Below are 13355 nucleotides of genomic sequence, written 5' to 3' on the forward strand. Positions count from 1 at the left end.
AGAAGAAGCATTTGAAGGTCAGGCAGTCTGCCTTCTCTTTCTGATGCTCTTTATTTATTTATTTATTTATTTATTCTCTTTTGTTTCTCTTGTTTTATTGTTGTAATTATGATTGTTGTTGTCATTGTTGCATAGGACAGAGAAATGGAGAGAGGAGGAGAAGACAGAGGGGGGAGAGAAAGATAAACACCTGCAGACCTGCTTCACTGCTTATGAAGCGACTCCCCTGCAGATGGGGAGCTGGGGGCTCGAACCAGGATCCTTATGCTGGTCCTTGCACTTTGCGCCACATGCGCTTAACCCGCTGTGCTACCGCCCAACAGGAGTCCACCAGGTTAAGTCGTATCAGCAGAAATCTGAGTGACCAGATTTCATAGGACTGCCTCTCTTTACAGGGATGCTTTATTATAATTTTGTTATGATAACCTTAGCCTATATGGACAGCCAGCAACAAAATCAACAAACATCAAGAGCTTCCTAAAACCTACAAGTGTATGGTTGCTGCCAAGTTATAGTTAAATACCTTGTTTAATCTTACACACCATATTTCTGAATCTTCCATGCTTTCCCAGCTATGCACAATCAGAGTTGCTTTCTAATTTCTCAGGAGGTGATGATATTCTAGCCTACAACCTTCTCACCCAAACGCTTGAAGTGCTCCAGTTATATTTATTTCAACATTGTTTTTCCTCAGAGACTCTCCATTCCATGACATATTGATGTGCTTTTTCTTTTTCCTTTGCTGATTTGTTACTTTCCTGGAGAGATAAGTGGTAATTTGGCTTTTTTTTCCCCTTCTCACTTCAAAGAATCACCCAAGAAAGATTATCTTTTCTTAGTCATCACTAAAAAATGTCTTGGTTAAATTGGTAATTAATTTTTTTTTTACTATTTAATTTTCATTTCTGTGATTAATTAGTGAGGTAGATTTCCTCCTCCCACTAAATATTTAAAAAACATTCTTTGATGTGGCAATGTCACGTGCTTGGACCATTAATCTAATGGAACCTTAGTGTACTGTCTTATTATGTCACCTGCCATTTATTAAGGAGATTATCCTTGCTCAGAGTAATAATATGCATGAAGATATCTTTTCACGTTGTTCCTTAGCATCTGATACACTTACAATTTGAGAAGGAGAAGGCTTGCCTTTCCCTGCAGCCAAATCAACCTCTTTCCTTTTGTGATTTCTTCTGCTGCTTTCATGCCTGTTATATTTTCATGTAAATTAAACAACATTCTCCTAGAGGGTATGAATATGGTAGTGGATAATGTTCTTCTTCTTTTTTTTTTTTTACTAGGTATATTCCCTAAAGAGGGTTGATGTATTGCTTAGGTCACACAAAAATTAAAAAGTGCTTGATAGACATTTGTTGATCTTTTGATAAGCTTTGAGTCATCAACAGAGTTTACATTTCTGCAAAGTCATACTGCTGGTTTCTAACAGAAATGCAGTCTTTTCATCTGCATCAGCATTTTCCTTTGGGACATTCACAGAGAGTTTAGACAAAGTCATGCTTTGGGGGCAACATTAGCAGAAAACCACAGCCTTATCAGCATTCTTAGTTAAGTAGCAGGAAAACTCTTTATTCTATCTTTCAATTTGCCTGCCTTATCAAATATCACATCTCACACAAGGAGAGGCTCCGGGTCCAGCACTGCCACATCAAGCACCTGGCAGAGAGGTAGGAAACGATTAAACGGGAACATGATTTCACATCCAGGGAACGGATTTCTATCAATTTCTTGTGCATGACTGTGAGATTGTCGAGCCAGTTAGTATTCCATTTGGAGTCCCAGAAGATGATCTCCTGGAGAGGAAAGAAATCCTAGAGTTGGAAGACTCTGCTTGTAACGGAATTAAAGTGCACTGAGTGTGTGTGGGTGGGATGCATTGGATCGACCTTCTCTTGGTGCATCCCGTGAGTACCCATTCATTGGGGAAACTGACGATCCTTCCTAGCCGACTGAATCCACATGGATCCCAGTCACTTTCAAAGCCAGCAACAAGCAGCTCCTGACAGCTTTCAACCTGACGCTGTTGACTGGCTACAGAAGAAGGGTAAACGCTAGAAGAAGAAAGTGTGTGGGGAGGGCAGGAAGAAACCAACCACCAAGAATTCAGAAACGAGGAGGAAGAGATAGATTTTTGGTTAACTTGCCTTCTCTCCTTTAGTGCAAAACAAATTGCTGTTTTTATCTAGTCCCCTCCCTTCTATATTCCTGTGGCCTGAAAAAGGATAACAGTTAAAAAAAATTCTTGTATTAATCTCAAATGAGATAGTATCACATGTTGGGGGCAGGACACATGTAGCAGATTGAATGTGGAGTCTTAGCCTTACAAGTCCTATGCTTTATTGATTGAATGATTTCCTTAGCTGTATTCTTTCTTTCATATATCTAATTTACTTTAATGAGAGAGAGATACAGAGAGAATGAGACCAGAGCACTATTCAGCTCTGGAATATGGTGGTACAGGGGATTGAACCTGGGACCTCAGAGTCTCAGGCATGCAAGTCTTTTGCAGGACCATCATGCTGTCTCACCTGCCATAGCTGCACTATTTTTTATTGCATCTTTTTGGGTACATATATATTTTAAAAATCTTAACAATTTTTATTAGTGATTTAATATTGATTTACAAAATTACAGGACAACAGGGGTATAATTCCACAGCATTCCCATCACTAGAGTTTTGTGTCCCCATTATCCCCATTGGAAACTGCAGTAGTTCTCCTAAGGTCACAGATATGAATTGGCTATTATTTCTATAGCTATCTATCTATGTTTGTATATATTAGGTGATTTTTTTCTATGCTCCTGACTTCTTTTCCTTTCTAAGACATACCTACATCTGTTACTACTCCTGGGTGTCCTTCCTTTCTTTCCTTCTTTCTCTGGGTCCTGATGGGACTGGAATTCAGCACCCTCTCATCTTCTCCTAACATTTATCCCCCTGGGGTTATGGCCCAAAGACCTTTCTGAGGTGTAGAAGGTGAGAGGTCTGGCTTTTTGCTCTAGGGTTGGAAAGTGTCTCGAGTCTCAATAGTGCTGCTTTATTGTTCTGGAGAAGATTGCTGGGTTGTGGAACTATGGTCTAAAGAAGGGGCCTTGGTGAAGCTACTAAAAGCTCCCTTCTGCTGGAGTTTTAGAGCCAAATGCAATCTTTCTGCTCTCCTCCGCACGTCTGCCACCCAGCTCTTCAATGATTTATGCAAAATCCTTTTGTTGTTTTTCATAATATTACAAAACTCAAAATGCCCGAACAGAAAAGAAGGGGTAACAAGTCTACTTCTTGATAAGATGACAAGAACACCCAGCCTGCCTCCTTAGTATTCATCCAAATGATACTTTTTCTTCCTTCCTTCCTTCCTTCCTTCCTTCCTTCCTTCCTTCCTTCCTTCCTTCCTCCCTCCCTTCCTTCCTTCCTTCCTTCTGTTTCCCCCCATCTCTCTTTTCAGAAAAAGGTGTGCACTTCCATAGTATTTTAAAAGGAAAAAAAAGTGTTCCCCTGGGTAAACTTTCTATTCAGAAAGCAAGTACCATGTAGAAAAGTGAAACTAGACCCCCCACCTTACACCATACAAGGTCAAATCAAGATGGATTAAATATCTAGATCCTAAACCAGAAACTTCGCAGGATCTTCACATGAAAGATGTATTTGGAGACTCTACCCCCTGGGTGTAGGAAATGAAAACAAGAGTAAATAAATGGGATTACATGAAACTAAAGGCAATCTAGTAAATAGAAGATATTTGCACATCAGACAAGAAACTGATATCAAACATCTATACAGAATTGGTACAGATCTACAAAAGAAGCAAAATTAACCCAATAAAAAGTGGGCCAAAGAACTAAGAAGACAGTTTTATAAATAAGAGATACACAGGACCCACATACACATGAAGAAATGCTCCACTTCACTTATCATTAGAGAAATGCAAATTAAAAGTACACTGAGATACCATCTCCCATCTGAGGGAATGGCTTCCATCAACAAACCAGGAAATGAAAGGTGTTGGAGAGGTTGTGGAGGAGCAGTCTCTCTTTATGGAGGCTTTATGGAGAGTCCTTAAACAAATAAAAATGGAATTATTTTGTGATCCAGTAATACCACTCTTGAGTTCTTATACAAAGGGTACTGAAACATTAATTTAAAGCGACATATGCACCACTGTGTTCATGGTTGCATTATTCACAATAGCCAAAAAGTGGAATCAGCCTAAATGCCCATCAACAGATGACTGGCTAAAGAAAAAAAAAAAATATATATAATATATATATATATCCCATGGAATATAACTCTATGATTAAAAAAGATGACATTGTGTCCTTTGGGACAAAATGGATGGAGCTGGAGGTGATTATGTTTAGTGAAATAATATGTGGAGTGTTTAGATGAGATCTAATTTACATTAGCTTGCCAGAAAAAAAAATCCAAACAAAACAGAAGCAAGCAAATTGTGAGACTTGTGAGAACTCTGGTGGTTATCTTTTGGAGGTGAGTGGATGGGCATATAGAAGTTTGGTGGTAGGTGTGGTGTGAAACTATACATTGACACCTAACTGTACAATATTATAATATAGTATATTGTAATATACTGTTAATAACAAAAAGAGTAACTGAAGGAGGCTTCTCCTTTGGGAAAAATATTTGTGAATACTTTCTAGAAAGATGTACCTTTCTGGAAGAGAAAGGAGACTGGTGAAATTCTGAGATGAAGATCTGATCATCACTTAAGAATTTTAACAATAACTTTCAGTTTATCCTATGAGCAATATTATTGTCTGCTGTGTGAAGGCAAGCTTAAACCACACACTTTGCTCATTTTCATGACTCCTAGGATTTTAATCCTGGCTGATAAATCCATTTTGCTTTTACCTAACACTTATTTATTGAGCGACTATGTTATGCTTCATGCAGTTTATACTTTTCAAGGCAAAAATTTTTTTTCCTCATCTGGTTTATAGGCAGATGTAGAGTGAATGTTGAAACAGTTCAAATGCTTAAAACTGAATTGTGGATTCAGAGAGAAGAGGGTTATTAAGTATCAAATGCATACTTTGTTCTCCAACCTGTCAAAATCTTCAGGAGAAGTATGCAAGTCAACTTAAGTGCTTGGATACACCAGAGAACTATCTGATCAAATAAAAAAGAAATCAATTTATGGAGCAATAGATCTAATACTTCCCAAAGGAACCATTGATCTATATTCTTCTCATACTTTCATTGGCAAATTCTAAATCATTTATTGTGATTATTATTCTCAGGCTATGGACATTTTTCTCTATGGTGAGTGTGCGGCTGATGTATCATTTGTGGGTGACCACATGGAGACAGTTTAAGGTATGAAAAGGTTAAGCTTAAATAGCAATGGACAAGTCATTTGTTGGCTTGTGTGTGTGTATTTTCTTTTAAATTCTGAATATTTTCTCATAAGGAGAAATTGGAGTCATAGATCTTGGATATGAAGATGATGCTGATTGTTAGTAGACTCAAGAATACCCCAGATCACAAAAGAGACATTTATGTAGCCTTTCTGTCCACTATGGCCTGGGCTGGTCTCAGAAGATACTGGGTATGAAGTTCACTTAAGTGAACTTCCTACTCTTCTCATTCCCCTCTGCTAATGCTGACTAAAGACCATGGAGGAAATTCCCAACCTGCAGAGTTTTGAAGGGGCAGAGTATGCTGGATTCTCCTCTCCTTAGGTCTCCTTACTTATCTCTGTTCTTAGCACAACTACTATATGTTCTTAGACTGACAGGAAGTAGCTGGTTTCTTCACCCTTCTTGGGTAATGATGAGCTAAAGAGATTCCCACTGGGTGAGTCACGGTCACCAGTGATCTTTGGTCACAAAGATGATGGCCTGATATGAAGGCAACTGTTTCTTCAGTTTGAACTTCCTGTTTCATATTTCTCATCATGTGAGGAAATTTAATCAAATAGTGCTATCTCTATCTCTCTCTCTTTTGAAGGAGTGTATAATTCTAAGTGCTTACGGGACTTGTTCTGTGGGAACCAACTTAAGGGGCAGGGCCAAAAATTCTCTGGATTAGAAACCACATTTTGCTCTTCTTCCTGCTGCTTTCCTGCCCAGTCTCCTGAGAATGATAACAAAGATGCAGCTGAGATCCTGACAGGGGGAAGTGACTCCAAAGTAACTGATAGATGAGAGAAAAGAAACAAAATAAATAAACAAACAAAAAACAGAACCAGCAACCATTTTCCAGTGAGGAAACACTTCATGCAGTTGGAGGTCTTCCTTGAAGTTTCTGATCTTAAAAGCCCAGTACTGCACTCCATTACTCTGTAACCTGCAGGAAAATGATACTTGGTAACAGCAAAAGAGAAAGGTTGTGTGACGGGGAAAGATATCCTAAGATTTTAAAATAAAAAAATTAAGTTTTAACCTTTTTTTTCAATTACTTATTGCATATTCTTGGGTACAACCTACCCCCAATCCCTTAGAGCCTCAATTTTCTCTCCTGTGAAGTGAAAACTCTAATAATATCAATTTTAAAAGATTTTTATAAGCATTAAATATATTTTGTAGTGTCTATTAAAACACGGAATCTTCTAGAAAACCTTAGATAGTCTTATTCTTAGAATAATCATGAAACCTGTCAAGGATGTCTTAGAGATAGACCAGTACTATTGGGCAAGGAAAGTGTCTATTCTCTTTGGTTGCCCTCTTGTTTATATTACTCTTCTGTTTGGCTGCTATTTTGTTTAGATTAACATGCCTTTTTTGAAAAATTTAGACTCTTTCACTTGTTAGTCTTGAGCAAAAATCAGTCTAATGTTGATACCATGCCAAGTGTGTGCAGAGAGCAAAAGGGCAGGGTTTAAAGCAGCCATAGATAAATACTAGAATCCATATAGGTCAAGAACAGATAGAAATATACATATGGAAACCAGTACAAATCAGATTTATGAATTAAGAAGGGACTCTACCCTCAGGTCTAGGAATTGATATATCTCATAAAATGTCAAGGTATGCTACTGTGTGAAACAAGGTCCCAGAACTGTTCACCAGAATATTTTGTTCTAAATTGGAGGGCCTCTGTTTCTTTGGTTTGTATGAATATCTCTTCAGGTTTTTGGAATCAGTCTCAAGGTTAGTTCAATCAGAGATAATGGCAACTCATCAATTAAATTTCATAATGGTCTCCAAGAAGTACACCCAGTTTACTTGAACAGGAAACATTTTCAAAGTTTATGTTTATAGGCCTGTGCTAGCTCCCTCATCATCTGGTTGGGATCCATAGTTAAGTGACTATGATGAATAAGGGAAACTCCACTTCCATGTATACCAGGTGGTAGATTTTAGGGTCACTGTAAGAATTTATTATTGCATCAGAGGGCTTCATTTGAATATTCTTGAGTGAACAACACTGAGAACCAAAATTAATCCTTTCAATGTCATCTTCTTTTTCTGCAGCCATTTGTCACTGAATTTCTACCTTCTTATTTCAGTGGAAGAACTCACTCATAAGAACATAGCATGGTGCTAGAAGGAGTTAAAGTCTAGTGTTTTGCATCTGACACAGATGCCCCACTAAATCTTGTAATCACTCACTTCTTTTAACACATGGAGCTAATTGTGGGTCTTCAGGAGAGCAAGTTTGTTTTCTTTTGCTAGGCTCCTGTGTTTGGTTATGGTATTTTTGTCACCAGCAATCCCACCACCACTATTAAGCAGAAATCACAGCTACATCACTCAACAAAGAAGTGGCAGACCTCCAAGAAATCTATTTCCCACTAATTCACAGCTGAGAACATTAAAAACCGGGGAGGTCTGGTTTATGTTTGGATCACCTCTGAGCATCTCACATATGACTTCTCAGCTGAGGAGACTGGCAACAATTTAGCAACATCACTCAAGAACCCTGAAACTACAATTTAGATACCCGAAACTTTGTGTCTTAACATTGAGGACCAGGTTGAGGACAGTCTGCCCTGTCTTTAATCATCTTGGGAAAAGCTCCAGGGTGGACTGGTTCACATCCATTGAAATTAAAATTCTCCCCTTCAGCACCTCATTGAGACAATATGAAAACCAGACGGGTCTCTATGTTTTGCCTGATTGCTACTGTGAGACAATCGGAATTCTGCACATCTGGGCTGGCACATCTGGGACTGCCCAAATCCTTGCCTCTTGCTCTGTAGACCACACTGGAACACTTATGTTTTTCTTAATTTAAGGAAACCATCATTCAAAAGATCCCTTGTCCTGGCCATTTGTAGATTAATTTGTTAATGAAACATTACATCAGGGTAGCACTTTACAGTTTACAAAGTGCTTTAATTTCCTTGTTTAATCCTTAGAATAACCTTGTGAAAAAGGCAGGACTGTTGAAAGAAGCTAACCAGTCATGGGGAAAACTCCAATGTGCTACCATTCCTGTCTTTAAAAGTAAGGTGTTAACTTATAGATGGACTAACTTGTAATTATGACAAAGTTTCAAATGGGATCAGCTCCCTAAAATACGTTTTTCCTCTAAAAGAATTACTCTTTCTGCACATAATTTATGGAGCTCTGAGTTCTTAGATGTGTCTACTATTCCACCCAAAATTACACAGAAGAAAGACTTTATCCTCCTGGGTTGGCATGGATACCTTGTGCATTGTAGTGTGTGTACCCACTGCCCAGACCCTGTACTTGATTTCCTTCAAAAAATTATTTGAAGTACTGTTGCAGCTGGTTAAGTGCACACACTGCCATATGAAAGGACCCAGTCTCAAGCCTCTAGTCCCTGCCTATCGGGGAGGCTTCATGAGCAGTGGAGTAGTGCTGTAGGTGTCTCTTTTTCTTTCCCTACCTCCTCTCCCTTTTCAATTTCTCTGTGTACTATCAAATTGTTGTTATGCTTCACATTGGTTTGGTCTCGCTCCCCTGCCTCTGGGAGATTGTGGTTTGGCCCCTGCTAGTTTCGTGGCCCCCTTGTCCCCGCCCCCGAGTCCCTATGAACGTGCAGGGTCCCAGCTGCAGCTGGAGGAGAAAGATGGGGAAGCACATGGTGTAGTGATTTGCCGGCTTGTGAATAAAGAAATACAGCTTCTCTGCCCAGCCGTGTGTCCCCAAGTCTTTGTCTACCGCCGCGAAGCTAGCCCGGCCTGCTGGAGCCCCCGAACACTAACATCAAATGAAAGAAAAAAAATAGAAAGAAAAAAATGTATGTTGGGAGAGGCAGGTTCATTTTTCTAGGCTCAAACCACAGGACTGTCACTTGTGGGTAATTAAAAATTAAGTGGTCTGATTGCCCTGGGGAGAAGGATGTAACCAAAAGTACTGTCTGTTTGAAATGTAGTTAGGGATGTTATGTAAGGATAAAAGGCCTTAAATAATCCTACAAAAGACCAAGTTCTAGCAAGTCATCAGAAGATTACTAAGTTAGCTGTTAAGTGGCTTTCTTGATAATAGGTCTAAGAGACTGTTATTCCATAGAAGAGATAATGTTGTAGCAGATAGTGTCACATAAGTAATCTGGGTCCCTTTCTCCAGATTGTGATTCCACTTTCCTGTTGATAAGGATGGAAGATTCATAAGGAATACTGTTCCTCAATTCTTCTGAGTGATGTTATAAACATGATGGCTTCTGAGCAGTCTGAATGATTTTTATAATCACCAAAGCAGAATAACTAGGAGGTCAGAGTGGTGAAGGTAAGTGAAATACCTGGAGTCTCATTAAAAAGGCTGCTGGATTTGATTGGAAATGGTATTGAGTCTTCCCAAAGACTGGGTGACTTACATCCAAAAGGAATTCTTTTCAGTTCTGGAGGCTGCAATTTAGATACCAGGATGCCAGCATGCCCTGGTAGAAAGGGCTGAGGAACTCCATGAGATCTTATTTTTATTTTTATTTATAAAAAGGAAACACTGACAAAAACTATAGGGTAAGAGGGGTACAACTCTACACAGTTCCCACTACCAGAACTCTGTATCCCATCTCCTCCCCTAATAGCTTTCCTATTCTTCTTTTTTAATTTTTTTATTCATAAAAAAGAAACATTGACTACACCATAGGATAAGAGGGGTACAACTCCACACAATTCCCACCTCCAGAATTATGTATCCCTTCCCCTCCCCTGATAGCTTTCCAGTTATTTAACCCTCTGGGATTATGGACCCAAAGTCATTGTGGGGTACAGAGGTGGAAGGTCTGGCTTCTGTAATTGCTTCCCCGCTAAACGTGGGCATTGGCAGGTAGATCCATACTCCCAGCCTGCCTCTCTTTCCCTAGTGGGGCGGGGCTCTGGGGAAGCGGAGCTCCAGGACACACTGGTGGGGTTGCCTATCCAGGGAAGTCTGGTTGGCACCACGCTGCATGTGGAACCTGGTGGCTGAAAAGAGAGTTAACATACAAAGCCATACAAATTATTGACCAGTCATGGACCTTAAGGCTAGAATAGTGTAGATGAAGAGTTGAGGGGGGGGGTCCTCCATTTTGTAGATAGCCAATAGGCATATTTTAGTTATATTCCAGCTTCCCTATTCTTTATCCCTCTGGGAGTATGGACCCAGGGTCATTATGGGGTGCAGAAAGTGGAAGGTCTGGCTTCTGTAATTGCTTCCCTGCTAAACATGGGCATTGGCAGGTAGATCCATACTCCCAGCCTGTCTCTCTCTTTCCCTAGTGGGGCGGGGCTCTGGGAAAGCAGGGCTCCAGGACACATTGGTGAGGTCATCTGCCCAGGGAAGTCCAGTTCACATCATGTTAGCATCTGGAACTTGGTGGCTGAAGAAAGAGTTAACATATAAAGCCAAACAAATTGTTGACTAATCATGAACCTAAAGGCTGGAAAAATTTATATGAAGAGTTGTGTGTGGGGGGGAGGTCTCCATTTTGTAGATAGTTAGTAGGCCTATTTTATTTTCCTCTTTTTTAAAATATTTTATTTTATTTATTTATTCCCTTTTGTTGCCCTTGTTGTTTTATTGTTGTAGTTATTATTGTTGTTGTCGTCGTTGTTGGATAGGACAGAGAGAAATGGAGAGAGGAGGGGAAGACAGAGAGGAGGAGAGAAAGACAGACACCTGCAGACCTGCTTCACTGCCTGTGAAGCGACTCCCCTGCAGGTGGGGAGCCGGGGTTCGAACCGGGATCCTTATGCCGGTCCTTGTGCTTTGCGCCACCTGCGCTGAACCCGCTGCGCTACAGCCTGACTCCCCTTGTAGGCCTATTTTAAAGAGCAATATGAAGACACCATTGCTGTGACACAAAACTTTCCCAGGGTGCTTCCTTCTAGCCCCTAACATTATACACTGGGATTTCAACACATAGATTTTGGAAGATCACATTCAGACCTTAACATGTTGCATTGTATATCAATATATACACTCAATTTCATTTCTCATTTCTTAGCTGTCAATCAAAATTTCAGGACCATGTAAGTAGTTTGACTGTTGAGTGCATATTCCTAGAATCTTACTTTGTAGATAGAGGTATATTTCATATCTGATCCTTTGTAACCGAGCCATTGTGAACAGACCTTGCATCTAAGCCTGTCATTGGAAACCATGTGCCAGGAGAATGATGGTTTGCTATATTAGAGTCCATTCTTTTCTTAAGTTTTTGATCACTCACAGCATTTTTTAGTGATAATACATGGCATGGATATGCAAATATGACCTTCATGAATTATACCCCAGGGCATTTGCATCTTTGTGTGGTCTTTTTCCCACAGGAAATCTGGGCCTTGTGCATGTCAACCATGGACTACAGTGACTGTGGCACAATGCCCGTGCTTGGTATACCATCGAAGGGACTGCCATCTTTTATTCCTTCCTCATGGATAGTTGACATTTTGAGGATTCTGGAACCATAATGTCAGAAGTCTAGATATTTTTTTTTGAAGTTGTCTTGAGCCACAGCCAACATGTACTACAATCTTAGGGGACACTCTAAGAGAGACCCTCAGGAGAATCTTAGGCAGTTCAACGAATTGTGAGAGGTGCTAAATGGTTATGATTGGTTTTAGACAATAAGTGTGTGTGCATGTGTGTGTGTGTGTGTGTGTGTGTGTGTGTGTGTGTGTGTAACTTACAACCTGGAAATAAGTCAATAAAATAGTATAGAAAATATCAAAACTGTATCAAAGAATCTGCAGCAGAGGATACACATTAGAGGATGCTGGGTTTTTGCTCTCCTAGAGGGTTCAAATTGATCCTGGATAGATTGTGGTTGTTGAAAGCTGGTTTACCTGGGATTTGAAGTGAATTTTATTACGAACACATATTATCAAGCACAGAGACCTGGGTTTGAGCCCTGGCTTGCCACCTGCAGAGGGGGGACATTTTACAAGTGGTGAAGCAGGTCTACTGGCTTCTATTTTTCTCTTTCCCACTCTACCTGTCCCCTCGTGTCTCAATTTCTCTCTGTCCTGTCTAATAAAATTTAGAAAGAAGAAGAGAAAAAAACAGGAAAAAATGATCACCAAGAGTGGTGGATTATTGGTGCCAGCATTGAGTCCCAGTGATAACCTTGGTGGCAAATATAGACATATAGATATATAAATAAAGCAAAAATTAAGCTAGAGGAGATGATGCTAAGTGAAATAGTGGTGAAAGACAACTACTGGACAGTTTCTATTCCTGTGGGATGTAGATACTAAAAGCATATAGACCTGCAAAAAAGGTAACCAGTCTGTCTCTTAGACCTTATGAAAATGATGGTAGTGATCATAGTGGGGTAGAGGGGCAGAACTTTGGTGGTGGATATAGTGTGAAGCTATACCCTTAAAATCTGATAATTTTCAAAACCATCATTATTAAGTTGCTAATACAAACACTATTGAAAATAAAGTAAATTTTTCACTCGAGGGATCCAGGGATGAAAGCTCACTCAGAGGGTGCACACTTCAGCATGCTCAAAGCCCTAGGTTCAAGCCCTGGTATCAAGCTGGGGCACCATGGATTAGCATGGAGGAGTTCCATGGAGTGGTGATGAAGTCTCTCTTTCTCTAAATAAAGAAAGTGGAAAAAAAATTCTCCAAGGAGACATCTGGATGCACAAGAAAGGAATAAAGGAGAAACAGAATTTAGATGAACTCACTAGCTCTGAAAGCTCTTATTTGTTGTAATTTCAACTATATATATATTTTATAGGGTTTTTTTTTGCCTCCAGGGTTATTGCTGGGGTTCAGTGCCTGTACTAGGATTCCGCTGCTCCTGCTGCTTCTGGAGGCCATTTTCCCCCATTTTGTTGCTGTAATTGGATAGGACAGAGAGAAATGGAGAGAGAAGGGGAGGACAGAGAGGGAGAGAGAGTCAGACACCTGCAAACCTGCTTCACTGCCTGTGAGGCAACCCTCCTGCAGGTAGGGAGCCGGGGGCTCGAACTGGGATCC

General features: G+C 40.0%; 1 long non-coding RNA gene across 1 annotated transcript; it reads left to right on the forward strand.

Moving 5' to 3' along the window:
- The first annotated feature begins 1617 nt into the window (after positions 1 to 1617).
- Positions 1618 to 9664, forward strand: LOC132538736 (uncharacterized). Its single transcript, XR_009550090.1, has 3 exons — positions 1618 to 1685; positions 5272 to 5347; positions 9511 to 9664. It is a non-coding gene; the product is annotated as an uncharacterized LOC132538736 (long non-coding RNA).
- The last annotated feature ends 3691 nt before the right edge of the window (positions 9665 to 13355 follow it).

Source organism: Erinaceus europaeus, chromosome 5 (assembly GCF_950295315.1).
Source record: "Erinaceus europaeus chromosome 5, mEriEur2.1, whole genome shotgun sequence".
NCBI classification, from domain to species: Eukaryota; Metazoa; Chordata; class Mammalia; order Eulipotyphla; family Erinaceidae; genus Erinaceus; species Erinaceus europaeus.